The sequence below is a fragment of the Rhinolophus sinicus genome, chromosome 16 (genome assembly GCF_057876585.1).
Source record: "Rhinolophus sinicus isolate RSI-liver-muscle chromosome 16, RSI-T2T, whole genome shotgun sequence".
NCBI classification, from domain to species: domain Eukaryota; kingdom Metazoa; phylum Chordata; class Mammalia; order Chiroptera; family Rhinolophidae; genus Rhinolophus; species Rhinolophus sinicus.
In genome coordinates, this window is record NC_142516.1 from 94,302,093 (window position 1) to 94,316,680 (window position 14,588).

The following is a 14,588-nucleotide window of genomic DNA, read 5'->3' on the forward strand; positions in this document are numbered from 1 at the left end:
ACTCACAAAAAAATATGAAATTTTCCTTAAACATATGAAAAGATGCTCAACTTCTGTAATAGGAAAATGCAGGTGTTAGATTGGCAAAAGTTCAAAAGCCTGTGAAGAAACAGGCATTCACATTGCTGGGAGAACTGAGAAATAGTGCAAGGTCGATGGAGGGGAAGCTGGCAGTACCTAACAAACATATATGTTTATCCTTCAATCCAGGACTTTACTCTGCATACAAACCTTTAAGCCTCCAATACAAAAATACATATACTCAAGGTTTACTCACAGCAACATTATCTGTTAACTACATAAGATTGGAAACTACCAAAATGTCCAAACAGAAGCCACAGTGACCAAACCACGTTATAGACACACAATGTGCACACCATAATGCAGCTATAAAATAAACACATAAATAAAATAATGACGACCTCTAGGACCCAATATGGAGTACTTTCCAGGATATATTTTTGAGTGAAAAAAAGAAAAGCACAACGGTACATACATAGTATACTACCTTCCTTGTATGAAAGGGAAATAAGGAAACATACACATATCTTCTTACCTTCACAAAAAGAAACTAGTGAACTAGTGAGTTATCTACATGGGGGCTGGTGGGCAGGATCAGGTCAAAGGGACCCTGGAAGAAGTGACATTTCCCTGAGTGCACCTTTTTGCATGGTTCTTTGACTTTGGGAAGCAAGCTGATTAATGTTGAAAAGAACATCAAATCAACACAGAGGCGGCGGACCAAACAAACTGAAACAAATTAACTCAGGTGTTATTTAAATAAATAAAACCACACCAAAAGGAGAAATTTGACTATTTAACCCAAAGTTAAAATTCATCAGCACATCTTGTCAAAAAAACCTTTTATATCGGCAGGGCCTTATGTGATGTTCCCTTTTTTATTCCTGATATTGGTTACTTGTCTCTTTTGAAACTGATTAATCTCACCACATGTATTGATGTCATCGGTCTTTTAAAAGAACAGCTCGCATTGTAGATGTCCTCTTATGTATATTTGCTTTCTATTTTATTAACTTCTCCTTTTGTAATGTCCATCTACTTCCTTAGGGTTTGGTTTGCTGTTCTTTTTCTAACTTAGAAGGATGCTTTCCTCAGTCTTTCTTCTTTCCTAACATGCATTTAAAGCTATAAACTTTCCTCTAAGTATGACTTTATCTGCACTGCACAAAATTTCAAATACAATATTTTTATATGGACTCTGATCAAACTATTTTCTCAATTTTTCTAATTCCCATTGTAATATACCTTCTACGACCTATGTGTTATTCAGAAAAGATTCACTAGTTTCATTTTGCTATTGATTTTAATGTAATTTAGAGAATGCTATTCTGTTTGATTTCAACCCTCTGAAATATACTGAGACTTGCTTTTGTCCCACAAGCTGACAGCTTGGGTGAATGTCCACCTACGCTGCTAAAGAATGCGTATTCTGCAGTTGTTACAGACAACGTCTAGACACACAAGGCAAGTTTATTAATTGTGTTGTTCCAATCTTCCATATCCTTACTGAATTTTGTTTCATCAATTGCCAAGATAGTGTAAAAAAATCTCCCTCTATGATTGTGAATGTATCTACTTCTTTTAAAGCTTGTATTAGTCACTAAAATTCTTTCTCGATGATCTAGACACTCTATTATAGACAACAGAAAGGTAAATAACCAATAAAACAACCTCTATGTCAGTAAAAAATAGCAGCCTTTTTTTTCAGCTAATTATTATCCAAAATCATCTTCTCTCTTAAAAATAAAAACCATTTTACAGACATTCTCCAAACTTTAACTGGGTCATATCCCAGTAATTCAAGACAGCAGCTCAATTTGTTTAATTCCTCAGAGGTCCATTTTACAACTAATTCCTGCTGCTGGGCTCCTGGGGAGAGTCAGCAGTGCTCTACATTCTACAGACAAATTACTGGGACTTTCGTCCACACCACAGTTACTTTGGTCCTCCTCTCCGGCCAGATGGCAGATGGCATCCCCTTCCTCCCTTTCAGTGCTCCCTGGATTGTACCCCACTGGGTCTCGACGCCATCTTAGAACCACCCTCCCAGAGAGCCCTCGTTAGGGTCTGCAGCCCACTGCCACCTCTGCTCTACAGCAGAATCTCTGACGATCTGGCTGAGTGTCTGTCTACGTGGTCCTTCCAAGAATCTCGGCGCTAAGGTACAGAAGGACCACCTATTCACATCAGTCTTGATGAGCGTCCTCCATTTTTCTCAGAGCAGGCATCATCTCCCAGTTTGGATCAAGCACCCTCCTGTGCAATCCCAGGGCTCCTTTTCCTTTCCCATCTGAAGTGATGCACCACAGAGACTTTTCACTTTCTCAGCTGGTACACTATCGGCCCCTCAAGCACAGATACCATTTCCTTCATGCCGATATTCTCAGCATCTCGCACTGCCTAGCATATACACACGCTCCTTCTACGCTTGCCCCTCCAATCTAATCCCCACACAACACTCCCAGTGGTCCTTTTGAAATCTAAGTCAAAGGACATATCATTTTTCTTTATCTTTAAGATTTTAATTAAAATATAACTAACATGTATTACTTTCAGGTGTACACCAGTTATTCAACATTTAGATACCTAAAGAAGTGATCACCATGGTAAGTCCAGCAACCACCTGACACCGTACCACGCTAGCACAGTATTATTGACTATATTCCCCATGCGGTACATTACATCCCATGACCTAACTTTATACCTGGAAATTTGGATCTCTTATTCCCCTTAAACTTCCCCCTCTTTTTAATTTTTCAATTACAGTTGACATTCAATATTATTTTACATTAATTTCAGGTGTACAGCATAATGCTTAGACATTTATATAATTTAAGAAGTGATCCCCCTGACTAGTCTAGTACCCACCTGGCACTACACATAGTTATTACCTACCATTTTATTGACCGTATTCCCTGTGCTTTACTTTACATCCCCATGATTATTTTGTAACTTCCAATTTGTATTTCTTATTCCATTCACCTTTTCACCCTGCCCCAACATCCCTCCCATCTATCACCCCAACAAACCTAGTACCCACCTGGCACCATACAGTTAGTACAGTATTATTGACCATATTCCTTATGCTGTACCCCACATGCCCATGACTACTGTGTAACAACCAATTTGTACTTCTTAATCTCTTCCCCTTTTCATCCATCCTCAACTCCCCTCCCGTCTGGCAACCCAATCCCCCTCCCGTCTGGCAACCATCAAAATGTTCTCTGTATCTATGAGCTTGTTTCTGTTTTCCTGTTGTTGTTCTTTAGATTCCATATATAAGCGAAATCACACTGTGTCTGTCTTTCTTTGTCAGACATACTCCACTCAGCAAAATACCTCCCAGGTCCATCCATGCCGTCGCAGACGGCAAGAACCCAGCAATATTCCTTTGTATATATGTACCGCCTCCTTTTATCCATTAATCCATCGATGGACACCCAGGCTGCCTCCACATTTTGGCCATTGTAAACAATGCTGCAATGAACACATGGCTGCACAGGTCCGATTTCTTTGGATAAATGCCCAGAAGTGAGAATACCGTCCTTCTTTGTGTTCTGTTATATAGCCTTTGTTGTTAAAAAAAAAAGGCTATTATCATTTCTATGCTCACAACCTTCAATGGCTTTCCCTCTCACTCCGACTACAATGCAAAGTCCCACCACCCTCTGCTGGCCCCTTATTACCTGTGTGGCCATACACCCCACTTCCTCATCCTGCCCTCCTTGACCGCAACGGCCTTTGCACTTGCTGCTCCTTCCCCAACACAACTCTTTCCCAAAATATCTGTCTGACCGGCTCACTCCTGCACCTTAATTCACACGTCTGCTCGATCGTCACCTCCACCTCCGAGACGCCTTCCTGACTACACTCTGACTACACTATCGAAAACGGGAGCCCGACACTCTCCTCCCTTGCTTACTTTCTTTTCTTCACAGCCATTATACGACACATATTAATGTTGTTTAGTTATTACCTTTCACCCCCACTAGAATGTGATCTCCGTAAGAAAGGGCAGAAATTTATCCTCTAGAACTGTGACGGGTCAGATAGTAAATAGTTTACACTTGGCAGGTGAGCGGTCCCTGTCCCAACTACGTACCTGCCTTGGAGCAGGAAGGCAGCCACAGACAACACACAAATAAATGGGCGTGTCTGTGTTCCAACACAATTTTCTTTATAAAATCAGGCAAAAGGCCAGGCTGTAGCTCACCAACCCTTGTTCTAGAACAAGCCTGGCATATAGTACATTGACTCTGAATTAATCAGAGGCCTCCAAAGCTACCTTTAATTGACAATAACATAGCAGCACTCCAAGCTCATCAGAAAAGAAAATGTCTAACTAGCTTCTACACGTCTTTCACCAGAAAATCCACTTGAGATGAATTATATTCCTGAAGGGCTGTTTGAAGGATATGCAATGTATTCATTCTTGCGACAACTTTCAGTGTAACCTACACAGCCCAAGTGTGAAGCCGGGAAGCATATTAAGGAAAGGAATGTGGTATGTTTGCATGGATGGTGAGCTGAGGACGTGTCCCTTCCACTGTGGCTGTCAGGATGCTCGGCCGAGCTCCCAGCCGGCCTGTGGCAGACTGGTCATGTCACCATTAACCACGTCCTCTCTTCTCCAGGGCCCCTAACTAGGCTACGTGTTTCAGCCTGCAGTTAAATGAGGCTGTCTGAGTATGGTAAGTGGGTCCTTAAAACCTCCCACAGGACTGCGCTCTGCTCTGTCCCCACCCACCTGCTGACTGAGCAGGTTCCCACTTCCTACTGGAGGCTGAGTCACAAGGTGGGCAAAGCCTGATTACCTGAACGGCCCTGCGGACGACCACCCCCACCCCAACAGTGAACTCTAATGTGGGTGAGAAACAGATGCTTCTTGTTAAGTCACTGAAATCCCGCAGTTATTAGAGTTAGTCAGTGTAAAACACTGACCTGGGAAGCTTGACCCTCACTGAAAGTGTAGGTTTTACTGTTTTAATTCCTGATCCTCAAATAATTCTGATTTATATTCAGCTTTATTATTATGAGTATTTCCTATAAACTATTCAAATCTCCACTGTTCATGTTCAATAAAATAATAAGCAACTCAAACAATAAAAATTTGGATAATATATATATGTGTGTATATATGTATACATCTATATAATATAAAATATATATTAAAAAAAACTCTATTCGTAACTTTCACTTATATACAGTTGATCTAAGTTATATCAGTGCCCAAAAAGAGAAAGCAAAAGAGAAATAAATAACAAGCCCTACAGTGCAAGGCAATATATTTCATCTCAAATGAAATTTGACAATCATTTGAAACCAAATAGCCTAGGAAATGAAACCACAAACTTCTAAACTCCTGTCTACCAAGAGGAAGTGCCCGTAAACGTAGCTTAAAAGAAAAATTCTGTTTTAAAGCCTATAGTGCCTACTCCCTATCTAATTCTTTTAAATGAAGTTCTGAGGTTTTGTTGTTTGCGTAATTTTTTGAAGGGTAATATGGAGGGAACTGGACATATCAGAAATGGAAGAAATGTTTAATTAGCCTGGGACACAATGAACAAATACCACAGAAACTATGAAAATTTTAATTACGGCTCAGGTATGAACTTCATTATCATTGATAAGCCTTGTAACCATTCAAAATTACAATGCCAATTTTTTTAAAGGAGTAACATTTTAATAAACTTTCTCCCTGAAAACAATCTCAAAGAACAGTTCACATTTTAGTAAAGCCTTTAGAAACAACGTTGTTTGCTGTGTGCAATTAAATCTGAAGAGAGGTGACTGAGGAATTTGAGGGTTTCTGTCTATTTCTGGGTTTTAAGTCAAAAACCAGGATAATTAATTCTAAACGATGTACAAAAATGGGACACAAATATTATGAAGAACCAAAACATGCTTTAAATTCTATAGGATTGGTTATAACACAAAATGTGTTCTTCTATTTCTCTTGAAAATGGACCTGTATCCTGTATTGGAAAATGACAATCCCTCCCCCAAATTAAGATCTCACTTTTGAAGAGATGGAAAAGTCTGTTCATTCTTAGCTGTGCCGCAGCCCCTCTCAGAATGGTACAACATAAGCATAAGTTGCTCCCTCACTCTGCTTCAACCTTTCTGGTTAACGTTATCCTTCAATTTGGACTCGATATTTTTCTCCCTAAGTGTTTAGACACTGTTCCTTCCCTGCACCACAGCGAGCAATTTAAATTCATGAGCCTCTCCATAAGTGTTAATTCTCAATTGAGGCAAGAATACGGCCCAGCAAAGAGTTACAAAGCCAATTCAGAGCTGAAACTTGCCTAGGTAATACCCTAACCCGAGACTACATAACAAAACAGGCAAAACAAAAACAAACAAACGAACAAAACCCAAAAGCAAATGTGTCACGTACAGATTTGGGGGAAGCTGAAAAAATAATGATGATATTAGTAGCGCAAAATGACTCAGACCATTTTTTCAATTACATAGTAGTGATAGTGTTAGGCTGATTACATGGTCATGAAACAAAACACATGACATACGCAGTCAATGAAAAAATATTTGTTGAGGATCTAGTATGTGCAAAGAACACACACCATTTCATCCATCTCACTGATAAAACACAGCCCCATGGATTCCAGTTCAGCCAGTGACACCCACTCATTTATAATGCAGTGTAATTTCACGGGAATGTTGACGTCCACAGGATGGGTAACGGCGCTCAGCTAGAGGCTGCTATGAGAGGAAGTAAAACGGAACTGCTGTAGCGTGGCAATAAAATCTTCAGCGTGCAGTGAGCACAACTTTTAAAAATCCAACAGAGCTTTCAGGTGCTAGAAAAAAGGACCCAAAGACCAAAGACGACGAAGTCCACGGGAGGGTGGCCAGCAGACGCAGAGACGGCGTGGACGGCTATCGCGAGGGCTAAGGCCGTGACCTAATGACAGTGCTTACAGGACCACATGTAAGAGGTTGCGCGCCACAGCTGGGACACACCTGTGAGCAATGCATGGCTACACGGCACATGCTCTGTGGCTCCCGGGCACAACAAGGAGTTCCCCGTCGGTTAGCAGACAGCGGACTCTGGTTTACCTCTCCGGCTCTGTGACAACAGGAGTGTGGTCCTACCAACAGTCATCACCAGTAACTGCAATTATGCAGAGTAAGGCAGTCAAACATTTGTGGACCAACTGAAAAGAAACACACACTGAAAATTAAAATGAAGAAGAAATTAAAATACATAAAACAGTGAAAAAGTTCCAGAATACATCATACACACCAGAAGCCACCTTTAGATCGATTTCACTGCTGCAGGAGGTCAGAGGGCATCCTAAGAACTGGCCCACGGGAACATTTCACAAGGAAAAAGTTGAGAAATGATCCCGGAGGCCCCGAGTCAAGGCCTAGAAGCTGTAGCAGACCTGAAAGGTGAGAAAATGCCTTGGGATATTTGGGATGTTTAAAATTAAAAAACAAAAAACCAGTCAACAGAAGAAAAGAGCTAACCTCAAAGAGCAGAGGAATGGGTCCAGGGAAGAAGAAACAGAACAAGGCTGGCTCCAGAGATTAAGAGTGAAATCTGAGTGTGGAAAAATATTCTAATCTGAGGACATCTATGAAGATAGGAGGACAGGCTCTGACACAAAACAAACAGAACTGGCCTTGAAGTGAGTAGCAGAGGAGAACAGAGAACAGGACAGCCACAGAGGACAGAACAGACAGATACAAGCTCCAGAGGACACCAGGACCTAGAAAAAGGCAAGGCCGTGACTGGAGACAGGACCCCACTCTCAGAAGGACCAAGCAGTCCTAAGAAAAGCATGCCTTAAGAAAGGGGGGGGGGGGGGGGGAAGCATCTTAAAAAATCTTTTTTAGTAAGAAAATAAAGTCACTGTCAAAAAACAAATTTACCCTGCACTAATCACGTGTCCCTCTCGAGTGCATAGTTTCTCTCCTCTTCAAAGTCAGGTTTTAGAAAGGACAGCCTACCCTCACTGGCCACACACACACACACAAACCCAGAGCCTTAATCCACAGCAATAAGGCTTCTCTGAGACTCCTCTGGCCAAAATCAGTAAATTATATCCAAGGGCTAAATCCAATGGAAACTTTGAAACCACTACCCAACTGGATCTCTCTCCAGCACCCTCCCCTCCAGGTTCTTTAAAGGGATGCGCAAGTCCCTCCACTGAAAAAGCTCCCCCTTTATCCAACCTCCTACACCCAGCACCACCACCACCAGCACCACCACCACCAGCACCACCACCACCGGCACCAGCACCAGCACCACCACCACCAGCACCACCACCACCACCACTACCACCACCACCACCGCCACCACCACCCTTCTGAAGAGGTGTCCACACACAATGGTGCCACTTCCTGGTTCCCAACTCACTATCAAACGCTCTTACAAACTGGCCATCGTGCTTCTGTCCCCAGCACTGTGTTGCCATTGCCGTGATCTACATTCTAATGTCCTACTTGCTGTTAACATCCCTGCTTACTGTGGTTCTCTTGGACCATGGCTTCCAAGACACCATTCATGCCCCCAGCACCCATCCTTCTCAGTCTCAATGTGGGAGCCTATTCTCCTATCTTTCCAACACAAGAGTTCCTTAGATCTCATTCCACACCATTCCTTTTCTCACTCTACACATGCTTCCTGAATAATCTCATACACCCCAACGTTTCCCATTAACAAACACAGGCAAAGGCAGAGATTCTAGAACTTTCTCTGTCCACCATACTCTTAGTGTCTCAAGCCAAAATAAATGGCTATTTAGTGATGGAATCATAAGTGCAAAAAACTTAAGTACTTATGTCCTAACATCTTAGTTGGGGGTGGGGGGAGCAAGCATACTTTGAGAGAAAAAAATAGTATTTTTATTTCATTTTTAATAAACCACAAGTAGTTGCTAATGGTGTGTGCACATGTTGAGCACCTCAGTTTCTCAAACCCTGGAGTCAGACTGGATATTACCTCTCTCATTTCCTGTTCCATACAGATTTTTCCACACATGGAACAGCAACCACTGCAAACCCAACTTTACAAAGATGACATCACCGAAAGGAATGTGTGCAGCTGATTGTAGAACCCGCTCACTCCTTTGAACTAGCAGTTCCCACAGGGTTGCCCAGATGTTACAGTGCTGGGTTTCATTCCACCATTTAATAGCCTGCAGTCTCCCTGTGAGTTCACTGCAGCACCTCAGCAGAGTTTAGGGACCATGGTGCTAAGACCTCTCAAAAGCGTCTCCAATGCAGACATCTCCCTATATGCAGGTCCCTAATGCAGCCAACAGAACACTATGTCCCACAGTCACCTGAAACTTAGAAAGGCCAAGGGTAACCCGCCTTTTGCCCCAAATGGTTGCTGCTCCCCATCCTGTTCCAGGGCAGTGTCATGTACTCAACTGCACGGCCAGAATTCAGCAGTGCCCTGAACTCCTGCCTCTCCCAACTCCCCTACCACACACACAGACACACACACACACACACACCAACCAAGTCCTAGCAGTCCTACCTCCTCGAGTATCCCTCCTCCCAGTCTTGCCCCTTCTATCCGTTCTCCAAGGGCAAATCTGACCATGTCCTTCAGCTCAGAATTCTTCAATTGCTTCCCACTGCCCATGGAGGGGTCCGAACGCCGCATCACAAGAATACATGGCATGGCCCCTAGTTACTTCTCCTGTCTCACTTCCTGCCACTTCCCCGCCTCGCACTCTCCACCACTGCCACACCAAACTGTGTTCTCAGCTGCTCCAATGCACCATCTCCCCCAAACAAGCTTCTGTACATTCTCTCCTCCTCCCAGCCTTTGCCCAATTCCTTCTCTCCTACTTCTCTGGGAGGGTTTCCTTATCTCTCTGAATAGTCCCTAAGCTTGGGTTTGGAGTTATCCTCTGGGGTTCTGTCCCTGGCCCCTTGCAAAGCACTTAGCATACACTGCATTGCAGCCAATGGTTAATACAGTCTGAGAACCACTCCGAACGGTAAGCTCATCTGGGCCTGACAGAGGTATCTGCCTTATTTATCGTTGTATCCCCAGAACACATGATGAAGTCTGAGGTGTCCCAATGAACAATGCGAAGGATAAATGGATCAGGTCACTCAGGTGACGCTCCAGCCCCTCTCTGCTTACTCCTCACAGCACTCACTGCACAGAAACTGTGGCTCGGTAAACTGTGAACATCTTAAAAGCTCTTATCTCTTATTTCTGCAACCCCAGTATGAAAATAGTGCCTGGTACTTAGCAGACATTCACTAAATAGCTCTGAATAAAAAAGGTTACTGAAAAAATTCCGGAAGGCTACACCCTATACTATTAAGTGTGGCTACCTCTGGAGAAAGAAAGAGGACTAGGGCAGCAATAAGACGACAAGGGAACTGATATTTTTTACTCCATGTATCGCTATAGTGATATGAAACTTACTCTACAACATGCGTTACTTATGTATAACTGGTAGACAGTATTCTTCTATTACCAGCATAAAATTAAGTCATAGGTAAAGAACCAGCCCAGAAGAAGAATGCACGGACTGAAAGCAGCATTTGGTTGCAAATGCCCAAGAGCAGGTCCCAAGAAAACCTGACCTGAAAGAGGAACACGAGGTACTAAGGAAAAAAAAGACTTGGAAAAGAAGCTGAGCAGTTAAGGTCTGTACAGCAATGTAGAGGCACTACTCCCAAGAATATATAAGGAATGAAAACAGCATATGACTGGAAAACATAATCTGATGGTATTCTTCGAAGAAAGTTCCTGGAACTCTAAAAGAAGACAGCTCATACTGGGCCACTAGTACAGACAATTCTTTTAATACTTATAATGGCAATTGTTTCCATTGAAACACTCCAATAACCAAAAGGATACCTGCCACATGCAGCTTTCTGTGGGAAGCGTCAAATATGCCACGGAAGACACACTGAGGATATAGAGGAGGCTACAATGTTGGCATGACCACTTAGCAAAGTGTATCCCACTTCTATTTCCAGAATTTTAAAAAATAATGTGGCACATCATTGACTCTTAGGACATAAATAGTAAGCAAACAGATAAAACAATGCCGTAAAGTAACTTCAGGTCAGCAACTGTAAGTGCAAGAGCAATTTTTATATGTAGATAGTTCTAGAACAAGCGTCTTCTCACTGTTTTCCCACTTCTATTTCCAGAATTTTAAAAAATAATGTGGCACATCATTGACTCTTAGGACATAAATAGTAAGCAAACAGATAAAACAATGCCGTAAAGTAACTTCGGGTCAGCAACTGTAAGTGCAAGAGCAATTTTTATATGTAGATAGTTCTAGAACAAGCGTCTTCTCACTGTTTTCAGAAAACAGTGAATACAGGTCAGACAGTAAATATATAAAGTCAATCAAACTTTCCAGTACAGTGAGCTTTCAACATCTGAAAAGACAAAACTTTCGTGAATATAAAATAAGATCTTTAAAAATGAGTACTACTGGACGCTATTAGAAAGGAGACCAGACACACAATAAGAAAGGCCTATGGGAAAGGTCAAACCCAGCTTTCTTTTGTTTAACCTCTCAAGTAGATGAAAGAACTAGCTTTAAAGAATCACTGCACTGTTTCATGGCTAGAAAAGTAAAGTATATACAAAAAAATTTGCCCTAGAGGCAATAGAAAAATAAGTTAATACTACTTTGAACTTAGTTTTGATAAAGATATTTTAAGTTTTAAACAAACCAATTTTTAAAATGCAAAATATTTCAAATGGCTAGCCCCTCCCTTTAAAAACGTGGATTCCGAATCTCACGTTAAGATTTCATGCCCCATTACGTATTTGGTTGGCATAACTTCAAAGCAAAAACTGGCTTGATTAATTTTCAGTTTCTAAAAACTCACAAATTAATGCTGGCAGTAACTGTGAATTTTAAATTAATCCCCAAGTGAGAAAGAATTCCTATGCCGCCCAATGGCATCTAAGAAAATGAGATGATCCTTCATCTTTAAACCCATCGCTTAGTTTCTTAATAATTAAGAACTCTGCTCTCCACTGGGGAACTATCCCTTGCAGAGAGGCTAAATCAAGAAGAAATCGCCATTGTCTGTGAGTATCACAGACGGAGAGGAAAAGGTTTTCCACTCGCTGAAGCTCTGACGCGGAGGAGGCGCGAGAGCCAGGCGCCGCGGCCCCCGCCGCCGCGCGCAGGAAAGTCTCCCGGGGACGATCCATCCAGGCAAAGCGGCTCCCAGGCGCGAAGCCTTGTCCCCAGTCCTGCGGCGCGCCCCTCGCCGGCTGCCCGACCCCGTTCCCTGCGGTCGGAGAGCCGAGCCTCTCTGCCGAGGCCGGGAGCCTCGCGGGCCCGCAGCCCGGGAGGAGGGGGCACCAGGCGCGGGGGGGCCTGGAGCGCAGAGGCGCGGGGAGGGCGAAGCCGAGGATGGAGAGGGCTGGACCACAGGGCGGCGGGCACGCGGCGCTGGGAGAAATGAGGGAGAGGCGCGCGAAGCCGGGAGGGATGTGAAGGTGCCGGACGCGGGGCAGCCCCCGGCGTCGTGCGTGGGGATGGGAGCAGAGGCCCCGGCGCCACCTGCAGCCGGGATGGCGGGCGCTTGCCCCGCAGCGGGGTAGCGTGCAACCGGCAGCGCCGCGGCCGGAGGGCCAGGAGACCGCGCGGGTGAGGACGGCCGCCGGGCCGCGACGGCGGGAAGCCGCGGTCGGCTTGGGAGCCAGCAAGAAGGATGCAGCCGGACTGTAAGGCAAGCCGCGGGGCGGCGCCGCGGCCCGCAGTGGGCCCCGCCGCCCGCCCGAGCGCACCAGGCGCGATGCAGCAACTTCACTTCGCCACGGGGCTGCGGGGGCCCGGCCCGCGCCTGCCCTCCCCCGGGGCAGCCGCGCGGCCCGGAGCCGAGCAGGGAAGGGGCCGGGACCGGGGAGCCCGGGCGGCCGCAGCCCGCACTCACCGGTCCGCGGTGCCGCCGCCGACGCCGGGGCTGCGCTCCGAGCTCCATGGTCCCGCCGCGGCGCGGCCACCCGGTGCCCCCGCCCCGCACCACACCGCACGCAGCGGCGCCAACGACGCCGCCTCCGGCCCGGCCGCGACCGCAGCCACGCCCCCTCCCGGCTGGCCGGGCCGGAGCAGGAGGGGTTCCCAAGGCTGGCTCCACCAACCAGGGCCCGCTCACCGGGCCGCTTCACTAGGATTGGCGAGTGCCTCATCCAATAGGGAAACGGCAGGGGCGCGGAGCGTCGGCGCCGAGGGGCGGGGGATTGCGGAGGAGGTAGCTTTCACCCTTCGTCCTCCGCCTGGGCTCTGGATGGGGATTTGGCGGAGGTCCCTTACCGAGTGGAAAGGTAGGGCTACTTTGACCCGAGTTTATCGCAGGTTTTGTATCGCCTCTGCTTACGATGTACCACCCACTGCAGTCCATTCGAATTTCCACCCAAACCCTAACCTCACCTAGCTAGGTTTTGAGGGTCTGCTCGAAACAGCCTTATCTACCTATATGTTGTCAGACGTCCTGCAGCGTTTAGGGTGCAGGCAACCCTGAAAGGATTATAGCCCTGTCATCGGTTGGGTTTATGCCCGTCTCAAGTCCGTTAACATTCTGCCTACAAAATCTCATCTCTTCTACAGATTCTTCCCTTTTTAATCACACTATCTCCAATCTCCCTCCACCCTGTTTATGAGAAAATCCACAGTATCTGTTAAACGTGGGATGTCCCTGAAACTACAGAGCTAAGCCCTGTGTGCAATAGAACATAGGCAGGATGTACTCAGGAGGGAATTTAAAAGATGGGAGGAGGAAAGGAAAGGAAAGGAAAGGAAAAGTAAGGAAAGACGAGAAAACAGAAAAGCCACATATTCTCTCGTAGATCCTGAAGGAAAGGGATTTAAAGACATCAAATAGAATGTTATCTTTGTTTTACTTGCATGCCTTTATTCTTTTTGATTTACAAACAAGATCACCGAAAAGCTTAATAGGATAAAAAGTTCAAATCCCAATAAAGAGTCCAAGAAAAACTAATTCAAGTTGTCTTTACAGACGTGTGGTAACTGTCCTCACCTGCTCCAGCTAGTAACAGCCGCTAAAAATAGGAAAAATGAATAGCAGTTCATAACAATTTCAGCAAAGTTGGCAGCACCAGAAACACAGATGAAAAATCATGCACCCCTCTTCATGTGTAATCTATTAATTAACCCATGTTACTTCCAAAGGAAAGATTTTAAAAGCTCTACTTTAAGATGATATATACTTAGTTCCCATATCATTGTCAACATGAAATATACTGGTGATTAATAAGGTAAACAGGATTTTAGTGAATTATTAGTGCTCTGTATTTGAAATATTGATACTAGAATGATACATTTCTGCTGAATGCAAAGCTGAATTGGCATTCAAATTAAATGACTTTCCTTCATTTTGTCTTCACTTACCCAGGGGAATAGCTTCCATGTCTACATTGAGGTCATTAATTTAGAACTCAAATATAAGCAGGGATAGGACACCGAGAGTGTGTTTTCAAGGTTGCTAACCACATTTCCCTCGCTCCTCCCACTTCAGTGATTCCCGCCTTATATGAACGGCTGCTACACCTAGTTTACACCCACAAT

At 44.6% G+C, this 14,588-nt stretch overlaps 1 protein-coding gene across 4 annotated transcripts in view; it reads right to left on the reverse strand.

Moving 5' to 3' along the window:
• WASF3 (WASP family member 3) overlaps positions 1 to 13,094 on the reverse strand; it is a 128,838-nt gene extending 115,744 nt beyond the window's left edge. For 2 of the 4 annotated variants that reach the window (XM_088793365.1, XM_088793361.1), the window contains exon 1: positions 12,937 to 13,094. The gene's annotated coding sequence lies outside the window, so the exon portion shown is untranslated. Of the gene's footprint in view, positions 1 to 7,005; positions 7,200 to 7,288; positions 7,431 to 12,936 lie in introns of all 4 variants that reach the window. The other 2 variants (XM_088793362.1, XM_088793363.1) reach the window with 2 other exon arrangements.
• Between the last annotated feature and the right edge of the window lie 1,494 nt (positions 13,095 to 14,588).